The sequence below is a fragment of the Budorcas taxicolor genome, chromosome 20 (assembly GCF_023091745.1).
Source record: "Budorcas taxicolor isolate Tak-1 chromosome 20, Takin1.1, whole genome shotgun sequence".
Taxonomy (NCBI): Eukaryota; Metazoa; Chordata; class Mammalia; order Artiodactyla; family Bovidae; genus Budorcas; species Budorcas taxicolor.
The window spans coordinates 10,325,776-10,338,773 of NC_068929.1; positions in this window are offsets into that span (position 1 = coordinate 10,325,776).

The following is a 12,998-nucleotide window of genomic DNA, read 5'->3' on the forward strand; positions in this document are numbered from 1 at the left end:
GCCGTAAGGGTGGTGTCATCTGCATATTTGAGGTTATTGATATTTCTCCTGGCAGTCTTGATTCCAGCCTGTGCTTCATCCGGTCCAACATATCTCATGGTATACTCTGCATAAAAGTTAAATAAGCGTGGTGACAGTATGTATCCTTGGGGTACACCTTTCCTAATTTTGAATGAAGCCCTATTGTGGGATCATTTTGCTTTAACTTAGGGAAAAAACCACTTGCTCACAATTCATATTGACTCTAGTACCAGCTGAATCTCTTTTATTTTGTCAGCTTTTAAGTTTCCCTTTCATTTTAAAATGGTTGGCTTTGTATTCACTGTGTAGTAAACATTTTAAAATTCTGAAGGTGGATCGTGGTGATTAGAACAAGTATCTAAAGTCTGAAGAGAGGACACTGCAAGATTCAAAAAAATCTAACACTTAATGAGCGACTGAACAATATGCTTGATATATGATATTTGTATGATCAGGTAATTATGGGTTATATTGACTTTTATCTTGATCTAGGGACCTGATTAAATCCCTCTGGAGAGAGATTGCCTAAGTTTAGAGACTGACTCTGCCACTTAACAGCTGTGTGAACTTGGCAACTTGACATTTTCACACTTGAGGCTCCTCATTGGAAGAATGTGTGTAAGAATAGTTAACCTCATAGAATCATTTTGAGGAATAAATTATTTATTATGTGTAGAATATTGAGCATAATGCCTCGTGCAAGGGAAGCAAGCAGCGAATGATAGTTCTTTCATCATCAGAAAATATTTTGAGTTAGAATGAATGATTATTCATTAGATGGTACCAACCTTTTGTAAATTAAGTGCCTTTTTCCCTGTCTTCTTCCTCTAAGTGGTCATGCATGGCCTAAGGTATTAGTTAGAAAGGACATCAGAGATCATTTGATCCATCCCTACTTTTTTGGAAAAATTATGCTTCTCTGGAGTTCTGAGCCTGGTAGAATAGATGAAGAAAAGATAGAATAGGTAAATTACACTCTCCTGTGATAAGTATGTTAAAAGAAGTATGCATGAGGAACTTGCAAGAAACTCATATACGTTTCTCAAGTTGTCTCCCTTCATTTTTGCCTATTAATCCATCCTACACGCAGCTGCTGGGTTAATTGTCTTAAACCATAGCCTTAGGTGTCTCTCTTCTGCTCAGGATCTTTTAATTACCTCCTGTGTGCAAAATAAAATCCAAACTCTTTAATCTGGTGTTCCTGGCCTGTTATTTCTATCCTCAATTTATTTTCCTAGTGTACATGCCCCTACTTTTTATATACCTTAACTCTCTTGAGGAATCCAACTACTTGCTATTCTCAGTATGCTTTCTGGCTTCCTTTTAGCATTCCCGTCCTAGAGGGTCTCCCCTTCTCTCTGCCTGTTGAGAGACCATCTATTGCTCTTCCTCTAGCTGCAGAACTTCACATGGATTTCATCTGTGGCAGTTCTTTGTTCTAGCACCAGTGTGTGGTTTGTTTATGCAAACTTGTTCAGTCATTCATCATTCGTTTATATAGTAATATGTATTGAAGCCAGGTGGCTCAGTGGTAAAGAATCTGCCCGCAAAGCAGGAGATGCAGGTTCAGTTCCTAGGTTGGGGAGACCCCTGGAGAAGGAAATGGCAACCAACTCCAGTATTCTTTGCCTGGGAAATCCCACGGACAGAGGAGCCTGGCAGGATACAGTCCTTAGGGTCGCGAAGAGTCGGACACGACTTAGCGATTAAACAACAAATATATTGAAGCCAGAGAGGAAGGCTGCTACTATTTCTTTTCCCCTGGGCCTGCTGCCAATGAAATGTAAGAAAACAGTTTCACTTGATCTTGTTAAGCATACACACCTGAGTTTGCAGGAAGATTGCAAGAGTAGGTGTATGAGGCTGTGGCTCGCAGTGCAGAGTGGGAGAAGCCTGGAAGGGAAAGTGGAATGTTTAGCCTGTAGTTGGGAGGCTGCTTTTTTTTTTCCAAGTTGGTGTGATACTCTGCAAGGAGCAGCAACCCTTGGTTACATTTTTTTGTTGTGTAGTGAAAATATTAGGAAATGGGGTGAGGTGGTGGCGATGGTGGTAGTGGTGATTGCCACTCAGCAGAATATTTCATAAGTTGTAAGCCAACGTTAAGAACCAAGGTTTTTTGTTTTAGTATTTCCTTTAAAATGGAAATATCCATCTTCATGGTTCTAATGAGACATATCTCTGTGATATTATATGGTAAAGATATGTATAGCAAATGCATATTGTTTAGACTCCTGTTTTTTAAAATTGCCTATGTCCTTTAGAGTCAGTATGTCAAACTCGTATTTTCTTTAAGCACTATAAAACTGAATCTATTTCATGGTAAAGAAGCCAGGTTTAAAAAAAAAGATTGTCTAATGTTGAAATGAAGGACAAAACTTTATGGTGTATTCATTTAAATAGTTCTTATTTTGTCCCTCCTGAGGTTTATAAACTGCTCCTGTGAGATTATAAACAGTGTTTAATAAACTGGGTCATGACGGGCTGGGGTAGCTGACATGTTCTAGAGGCAAAGGTATTCTTTTCTGCAGAACCACATGTGGTCGATCAATGGAAGCTTCAGTTACAAGCACATGTCTGTTTCACATATCGCCTATTTATTGTTAGGCTTTTGCATATGTACCTGAGAAATGTAAGTAGCTCACTATATCTTCCTCCAGGTGCATAGACAGGAAGATAAGGATTTAGCATCCATTCCTGGGTGTGGTTGTTTAGTATTTGTGGTCTGACTCATTTTGCTTAGGAGTCCCATGTCAGCCCTATGAGCCTTGCTTGCCTTCCCAAGATAAAACCTCCCAAATCATTCTTCTCCCTTGGAGGTTGGATGCAGGCATGTAACCTAAATTTTGTCAGAGTTGCATCCAAGAGAGCCTACACTGCACAGTGAGCGATTGAGGAAGGAGGCTCAATGTGGAATCTCCTTTCTTCCCTTGGTTCTTCCTCCTTTACCAGGAATATCTACTGTTAATAATGTGAGCTCTTCCAGATCATTTTCTGTACAAACATATAAATATATACCAATATTTTACATCCAGTAGGCTTTTTAAAAAAAATTTGAGTTGAGCATTTTTATGTTTGTTTTTCTTGTTTTATGAATTGTCTGTTTATGCCACCTGCTTATTTATTTGCTTAGTTTAAAAACTTTTGTATTAAGGAAGCTATTTCTTATGGATCATATTGGTTATATAAAGTTTGTCCCAGAGTTTTTTGATGTAAAAATTTTAATTTATATTCAAGGTTTTTACTTTGAACTTTATTCCTTCTTCAGAGGTCCTTTTCCTCTCTCTGTTCAACTAATTTGCTTATGGCCACACAGCTAGTCTGGTGGCTCAGACGGTAAAGAATCCACCTGCAATGCAAGAGGCACAGGTTCGATCCCTGGATCGGGAGGATCCTTTGGAGAGGGAAATGGCAATCCACCGCAGTGTTCTTGCCTGGAGAACTCCATGGATGGAGGAGCCTGGTGGGCTACAGTCCATGAGGTCGCAAACAGTCGGACACGACTGAGCGGCCAGCACTTGCACTTTCACCCAGCTAGTAATCCTGGCAGTTTTGGCTGGAGACCACACTCCCTTAACTAGTATTCTACACAGTCTGCCTTTCAAGTGCATCAGCTTCTATGCCATGTGACTGGATTTTGCTTTTGTAAGTCCTGAAACATGCCAAGTACCCATTACCTTCATGTTTAAATGATTTCTTAGATGTAGGACCATTTTTCTAGAAATGAAGAAGGAATTAAACTCTTAGAAAGAAAATGGCTAAGATTTCTCTTGGTATGTGTGAGCAGTCTTGTACCATCTTAGGGTCCTGATGTGCTGTGCCTTCTGGCCCAGCATGGTAACTAAAAGGATCAGCCTCACAGCCAGACTGCCTGGGGTCAAATCCTAGCTTTGCTGCTTATTATAGGTGGGGCAGTTGGTAAAGAATCTGCCTGTAATGCAAAAAGACGTGAAATGTGGGTTGGGAAGATCCCCTGGAGAAGGAAATGGCAACCCACTGCAGTATTCTTGCCTGGGAAATTCCACGGACAGAGGAGCCTGGTGGCTACAGTGCACGCAGTTGCAAAGAGTCGGACACGGACTGAGTCTGCACACACAGACATAGTGTGCCTTGAACAGGTTATGCTGCTGCTGTGTGTTTAGTTTCCTCATCTGACAAATGAGATGATTAAATCGCCCGCTTCATGAATTGGAGATAAAAACTCTATCAGGGATACATGTGAAATGTTTCAAATAGAATCAGGTGCATAGTCCATGTTGGCTTAGTGATTATGACTTCAAAAGGTGATTTTTGTTCTCTACTTGAAATAAAAAAGGTAACAAATATCAACCACGTTTGTAGGACTTCCCTGTAGCTCAGACAGGAAAGAATCTGCCTGCAACACAGGAGACCTGGGTTTGATCCCTGGGTCCGGAAGATCCCCTGGAGAAGGGAATGGCAACCCACTCCAGTATTCTTCCCTGGAGAATCCCATGGACGGAGGAGCCTGGCGGGCTACAGTCCGTGGGGTCGCAAAGAGTTGGATGCGACTGACACTCCTGCTACTATGAACCACATTTAACCTCCTGTCCCGTTACCCATAGATTTATAGGCATCTTTACCTACCTGTAATCAAATCTTTTTCCTCTCTCAGGAGATAGAAGAGGATTTCTGAGCATTGTTGAGCCCACCTGAGTGTTGGTAACTGTAGCAGTCTGTTCAGTGGCTTCATTTTTGTCATACTGAAAAACGCAGTTCTAAGAGAGGAGAGAGATTCATCTTGGATTTAGGGCCTTATGTAGGACAGGAGGGTAGAAGGATAAAAGGTGAGTAGAATAAAGTTGAGCTGATGTGTAATACAGGACCTAAGTTAGTCAGCGAAGGATATGATGATGGTGGGGAGAAAAGAGACAAGGGGAGAATCATAATAAGGTCCAGAAACAGGCCTTTTGTGTAAAAGGTTGAGAGCTTTGCAGATTTTGTTACTTGGATACCTAACCTGTTTTTGGTCTGGGGAAACAATCAGCAGAGGTAGGATCAAGGCTTGGACTGGTTGAGATAATTATTTTTTTTCCTAAGAACTCTTTCAGCTCTAAAATCTCCATAATTCTTTGGATCTTCTCCTCCTCCTAAAGCCCTCAATAATAGCCACACTATTGAAGTAACTTAGGAACTCAAGTTAAAAATATGTATTTTTTCTTGCTTTAAGAATATATCTGATGGGTGGGAGTCTAAAAAGAGAGGGGATATATGTTAAAAAAAATAATAAAGATGCTGATATTCAGGAAAAAAAAGAAATAAGAACATTAAATAATCATACAAAAAGTTCCACATACTTTCAAAGAGGATTCTTATTTTCAGGTATAGTTTTAATAATTTGGAAATTATAATGTATAGCTTCAGAGTGATAATAAAATATTATAGAATAAAAAAATATATTTGATATCTAGTAATTAACCTTAAAAAGGAGGGGAAATCACAGTAATAACATTTGATTTTTAGCTCTTTCTCATAGTTTCTTTCTTAAAGAACATTCATTCTTGCAAACTGTTACATAATTTTTCAGGAAAAGGGGATGGAATTATTAAAAGATGGGTATAAAATAGCTGGTGGGCCGCTTATGTTTTTATGTAAGAGGTGTATTATGTTTTTATACAAGTTATCCAGGATTAATGAGCATGCCATTTACTTAATTTATAAATTAATTTGGACACTTTCTACACTTCATTGTCCATTCTGCGTAAAAATTTTGATGAGTTAGTTTGCTTAAGGGGACATTAAGCTTTCTCATTCATGTAGAATCTAGTTAGGCCTTTTGGTTCATCTCATGGGCAGAGCAAAAAGTACTTGACACAATTTGATCTGACAGCCTTACGGTTATATAACATAGGACAGAAGCTTAAAAACAATAATAAAAGAGAGAGAAGTCACTGTTTTTCATAGCAAGCTGTATCTCTCCAAAACCTTACTAACCTCCTCTGTCTCCCTAAGCCTGGCAGAACCAGCTTAAGGCTAGTAATTTACAGTCTTAAGCTAACCGCTATTTTTTAAAATAAACAATCACAAACTTTTAGAGGTGAAAAGGTCCTTAGGATTATCCTGTCTAGTTGCATCACATTACCAATGAGAATACAGAAGACTTAAGATGGTAAGTAACTTGCCTGGGGTCACGAAGCTGGCTAGTGGCAAAACTGACCTGAGCATCCTCACAGGATTCCAATACAAGTACTCTTTCTGGTGTAATATGTGAATACAATGTTTAATAACAAGGTGCAGTTGCGATATTTTATGTAAGTAAATTTCTTATGGCAAAGAGTGTGATATTTGATTTTGCATATTGAGTGAAAAATAATTACAGTGGAATGTCTATTTGCTTGTCTGGATTCATATTCTTCTAGCTCCACCAGTGGTGTGACATTGATCTTGTCTTAATCTCTAAAGCTCCATTTCTTTATCTGTAGAATGGGGCTGATAGAAGTACCTCATTATATATTACATGCAGCATTCTCTTTAAAGTCTGGTATGTTGTCATTTCTCAGTAAATGTTACCTGCTGCTATTACTGATTTATAGTTCTTTCATCTTTTAAAAATACTGATCAGTGATTGTTTAGCCAATAAAGTTTAGCACTGAGAGTGACCAGTAATAAAAGTAATGGATTTAAGGACAGATTTGAAAACACAGAAATATTTTAGAAGGGGTGTATGTTTGGGCCTTTGGAATTGGGGAATTTTTTTCTTATCAAAAGCTATGATGCTATAGTTGTTTTTAAACTATATTCAAAAATAACAACTTTTAAGTTTGTTGGGAGATGCCCTGGAGGTGAAATGAGAGAGAAAATAGTGAAATAATTTCTTTTATAGTGAAGAAGAAATACATTCATTTCAAACTAGCTTTGCTGCCACAGAAATAGTCGATTCAAGGACATTTAGTCATGCTTCCCCCTGGAGAAGGAAATGGCAACCCACTTCAGTATTCTTGCCTGGAGAATCCCCATTGACAGAGGAGCATGGAGGCTACAGTCCACCGCGTCGCAAAAGTCAGACACGACTTAGCAATTAAACCACCAGTCATGCTTCCATGTCTCCAAAAAAGGTTTTAAAAAAACATACTTTCAATGTTGGTCACTCAGTTGTGCCTGACTCTGCAACCCCATGGACTGTAATCCACCAGGCACCTCCATCCATGGGATTTCCCAGGCAAGAATACTGGAGTGGGTTGCCATTTCCTTCTCCAGGGGATCGATCGAACCCAGGTCTTCTGCATTACAGTCTTTACCATCTGAGCCACCAGGAAAATGAACAATATTAAAGTCAAGTCAGATGCATCTGGAAATCGCCACATTTCTGGTGCTCCAAGTCTAAAGGTTTTCACTATAAAATAATGAATGAGTCATAAATGTGACACAGAGCCAGTGTTTCACTTGCTCTGGAGGATGGGCTTGGGTGTCAGGTCCATACCTGGGTCTGAGGTTTGCCACCCACTCTCTCTGTCTGACTTTGGGGAAATGATTAACATCTCCAAGGTAGTTTACTTTTCTATAAAATAATATTAATTGGGTCTACCACATATCTTTGCCTCAAGGCTTGAATGAAAGTGCATGACATTCTTTTAGCCCAGTTCTGACACATTCTGGCACTTAATAAAAGTTAGTTATTAAAAAAGAAAGGAAATCAGAACATCTAACCAAATTTTTTCCCTCTGGTAATGCTCATTATGCAAATTTCAGAGTAGTAACATGATTGAATTTCAGGAAAACAGAATTGTTTCATTTTGTGTTTATATAATCTTTAACTAAAAATACAAATCAACCCAGAAGAGATTATTTTTTGTATTTTAAAACATCAGTTTGAAAAGGTTTAAGAATAAAGGATAATTAATTTCTTTTTTTACAACTAGGCATGTTCTACTTGCCTTTGATCTGTAGCAGTGTCTTCTTAATGGTAAGCACTACTGGAGATTTAGGAGGTATTTTAAATTGATATTCAGGTGAATATTTAAGTTATAGAAATTTGAATGCTGATTAGGAAAATATATAATCTCATATTTCAAGTTGAGGATTTCATAGGCTTTATAGTTTAGGATGAATAAATGTTTTTTTAAAAGTAATCTTCAATTATTAATTTATATTTTATCCTTTACATCATGGTTACTCTTAGCAAATAAAAAATTTAAATATCTCATTCACACCTTGTTTTGGTAGTTAATATTTTAGAGAGTCTTTTGAGTTGGTTTAAGAGGAATACTTTTTAAATTGACCTTGGCATGTGGGATCTTAGTTCCCTTGACTAGGAATCTAATCTGCGTCCTGCTGTGGTTGTAGCATGGAGTCTTAGCCACTGGGCCTCCAGGGGAAGTCCCAGGAATACTTTTATTCTTGAACTTAAGTGCCTTTGAATGTTTTACTTGGTTACAAAGTTGAGATTTTGTCTGCAGGAAAGCAAAAACAGTTACTATAGTAACATTCTTTTAACTAGTGTCCTCCTTATGCTTCTTTCACGTGCTGTTGACCATTTCATGTTTTTAGTTTTTGTAAGAAAAATAAAATTTTTATTTGGTTACATTGAGTCTTAATTGCAGCATGTGGGATCTAGTTCCCTGACCAGGGATTGAACCTGGGCCCCTGCATGGGGAGTGTGGAGTCTTACCCGTTGGATCACTAGGGAAGTCCTGTGTTTCTTCATTATAGGTGATGGTTTGACTGTAGAACATGCTGTTGTATTTGCTTAGTTTGCTTTTTCATATTGACTTTGATAGAGATACAAAGATTTGCCAAACTAACAAATAAGCTTCCTTCAATGTAGAGCTACTGTTGTATCTTACGATCCCTTCTAACTGTAACATCTTATTTAGATAAGCTCCTGATAGTTCTCTGTTTTTTTATTTTTTGGTTATCTCTTGAAATTCGGTTTTTATTTTCCTCCTTTTCACAAGTTGGCTGGAAGTCCTGTGGTATTGCTTTCATAGTGTCACAAGTTTTTCTTACTTTCTCCTTTTATTTAGACATTTACTAGCAGATGGGTTGAATTTAAGTGTTCTATTTCTAGGTTCTGATTTTTTAAAATTAAAAAAAACCAGCTTACTTAAAAAAATTATATATATTTACAAATTAAGGTCCCAGTCATATGTACATTAGGTTTTAAAGTTCTTAGGACCAATATTTCAGATTATGGTTAAAAAAGGAACTTCCTCTCATTAACATATCTTCAGAATTCAGAAAAATATATTTAACTGTATGTTAATATATGTCTTTTTTGTGTTTATCTCATTTCTATTAGATATTAAGTTCCTTATCTAATGATACTTCTGTTGTATTTAAATAGATTTGAAGGTCACTTTAGAGAAAAGTAACTTATTTTTTCAGTGACTTTTCCCCTAAATTTAAAAAAAAAAAAAATTGGGACTTCAGTGGCTGAGACTCTGAGTTCCCATGAGGGGACCAGGGTTCAATCCCTGGCCAGGGAACTAGCCCACATGCTGCAGCTAAGACCCAGCACAGCCACATAAATAAATATTTTTTTAATGGGCAGAATTAATTTCTCATTTCAGTGTATTGTAAGACAGACCAGTGAAACAGTACTATCTCTTAAAAAGTCCTGGACTTTCCATTTATTGTTTCTTCTTACTGGTTATTATTATATATATGAGGGCTTGATTTCTCTATGTAATTTTATATCTTACCATTTTACTACATTTTCTTAATTGTTTGGAATAACTTTTCCTTTTTTTTTTTTTTTTTGGTTTTTCAGTTAAATGTATTATTTGCAAATTGGGGTAGAGATAGTCTCCTTTTCCCCTAACCCATGCACCTGTCCCCAGTTGTTATGCCTCTAATTGCTTTTTTCTTTAATTTTTTAGTTAACTACTTAATTAACTATTGGCTGTGCTGGGTCACGCTGTGCGTGAGCTTTCTCTAGTTGTGGCGAGGCGGGGCTCCTCTCTAGTTGCTGTGCTCGGGATTCTCATTGCAGTGGCTTCTCTTGCTGAGGAGCGCGGGCTCTAGGGTGTGTCGGTCTCAGTCATTGTGGCTCGTGGGCTCTAGACCTCAGGCTCAGTACTTGCAGTATGTGGGCTTAGTTGTCCCATGGCCTGTGGAACCATCCTGGACCAGGGATTGAACCTGTTTCTGCATTGGCAGATGGATTCTTAACCACTACTGCTGCTGCTGCTGCTGCTGCTAAGTCGCTTCAGTCGTGTCCGACTCTGTGCGACCCCTAGAAGGCAGCCCACCAGGCTGTGCCGTCCCTGGGATTCTCCAGGGAAGAACACTGGAGTGGGTTGCCATTTCCTTCTCCAATGCATGAAAGTGAAAAGTGAAAGTGAAGTCGCTCAGTCGTGTCCAACTCCTAGCAACCCCATGGACTGTAGCCCACCAGGCTCCTCTGTCCATGGGATTTTTCAGGCAAGAGCACTGGAGTGGGGTGCCATTGCCTTCTCTTAACCACTAGGGAAGTTTTAATTTTCTCGACTAATTGCATTAGCAAGTATGTATCATGTTATTTGTTAAGTCCTTATTTTTCTTGACTTTAGTGAAAAATCTTTAGTGTCCCCACCCCCTTTAGGTTGTTGGCTTCCTTTTTTCAACAGCTGTATTCATGAGAGATATAGTTTACAAACTGTAAATTCTTAAAGAGATGGGAATACAAGACCATCTTACCTGCCTTCCGAGAAACCTGTATGCAGGTCAAGAAGCAACAGTTAGAACTAGACATGGAACAATGGACTGGTTCCACATTGGGAAAGGAGTACATCAAGTCTGTATGTTGTCACCCTGCTTATTTAACTTCTGTGCAGAGTATGTCATGTGAAATGCCAGGCTGGATAAAGCACAAGCTGTAATCAAGATTGCTGGGAGAAACATCAATAATTTCAGATATGCAGATGACACCACCCTTAAGGCAGAAAGTGAAGAGGAACTAGAGAACCTCTTGATGAAGGTGACAGAGGAGAATGAAAAAGCTGGCTTAAAACTCAGCATTCAAAAAACTAAGATCATGGCATCTGGTCCCATTACTTCATGACAGACAGATGTAGAAAAAATGGAAACAGTGACATTTTATTTTCTTGGGTTCCAAAATCACAGCGGATGGTGACTGCAGCCATGAAATTAAAAGACACTTGCTCCTTGGAAGAAAAGCCATGACAAACGTAGACAGTGTATTAAAAAGTGGAGACATTACTTTGACAAAGATCTGTGAAGTCAAAGCTACGGTTTTCCCAGTAGTAATGTGCAGATGTGAGAGTTGGACCATAAAGAAGGCTGAGTGCGGAAGACTTGATGCTTTTGAACTGTGTTGGAGAAGACTCTTGAGAGTCCCTTGGACTGCAAGGAGATCAAACCAGTCAATCCTAAAGGAAGTCAACCCTCAATATTCATCAGAAGGATTGATGCTGAAGCTTCAATACTTTGGCCACGAGATGTGAAGAGCTGACTCACTGGAAAAGACCCTGATGCTGGAAAAGATTGAGGGCAGGAGGAGAAGGGAGTGACAGTGAGATGGTTGGATGACATTATCGATTTGATGGACATGAGTTTGAGCAAACTCAGAGAGATGGTGAAGGACAGGGAAGACTGGCATGGTGCAGTCTTTGGGGTCGCAAAAAGAAATGACTGAGTGACTGAAAAACATTTACCCGTTACAGCTGTACTTCAGTGATTTTTTTAAAAGTAAATTTATAAGGTTGTTCAACCATCACCAAAACGTATTTGTAAATGTTTCTGTGACTCTGAAAAGTTCCTGTGTCCTTTTACAGTGACTCTTATGTTGAGAGGTATATGATGATTTATTTGTATGCATGTGTGTTTATATCCTATACCTTATAAATATTTAGTTTTATCCTTTAAGGAATTATTCATTTTTTTACAATTGAAGTATAGTGGATTTATAGTATTAGTTTCAGATGTGTAAAACAGTGATTCAGTGTTTTTATAGGTTATATTCCATTTATGATACAGTGGTAAAGAATATGCCTGCCAGTGCAGGAGATGCAAGAGACTCAGGTTCAATCTCTGGGTCGGGCAGATCCTCTGAGGGCATGGCAGTCCACTCTAGTGTTCTTGTGTGGAAAATTCCATAGACAGAGAAGCCTGGTGGGCTACAGTCCAAGGGGTCAAAAAGTAGGACATGACTGTGTGTGTGTGTGTGCACGCATGCACACGCACACAGACAGACAGACACACACCCCATTTAAAGTTATAATCATACATTTCCCTGTACAGAACAGTATATCCTTGTAGCTTATTTTATACATGGTAGTTTGTACTTTTTAATTCCCTAACTCCGTCTTGTCCCTTTCTACTTCTTCCCACTGGTAAACACCAGCTTGTTCTCTGTATCCGTGAATTTGTTTTGTAATATTCATTTTTTGTTTTATTTTTTAGATTCCACATATAACGTGTAATATTTGTCTTTCTCTGACTTAATTCAGTAAGCATATTACTTTCTAGGTCCATCCATGTTATTCTTTAAAAAAAAAAATGTCATTCTTTTTTTTAATGACTGAGTAGTATTGCATTATACACACACACACACACACACACACACACACACTATACCACATTAAAAAAAATCTGATCTTCTTAATCCATTCATCTGGAAATTTAGGTTACTTCTGTATCTTAGCTATTTAAAGCCATGTATCTTTTTGAATTACTGTTTTTGTGTTCTTCAGGTATATACCCAGGTATGGGCTTGCAGGATCTTAGTTCCCCAACCAGAGACTGAACCCAGGCCCAGCACAGTGAAAGTGCTGTGTCCTAACCATTGGACCACCAGGAATTCCTTATTTTTAGCTGTTTAAGGATCCTCCATACTGTTTTCCACAGTGGCTATACCATTTTACATTCCTACCAACAGTGTAGGAGGGTTCCCTTTTCTCCACACCTTCTCTCGCATTTGTTATTCATGTTCTTTCTGATGATGGCCATTCTTACAGATGTGAGCTAATATATTGTTGTAGTTTTGACTTGCATTTCTTTGATGATTAGCGACATTGAGCATG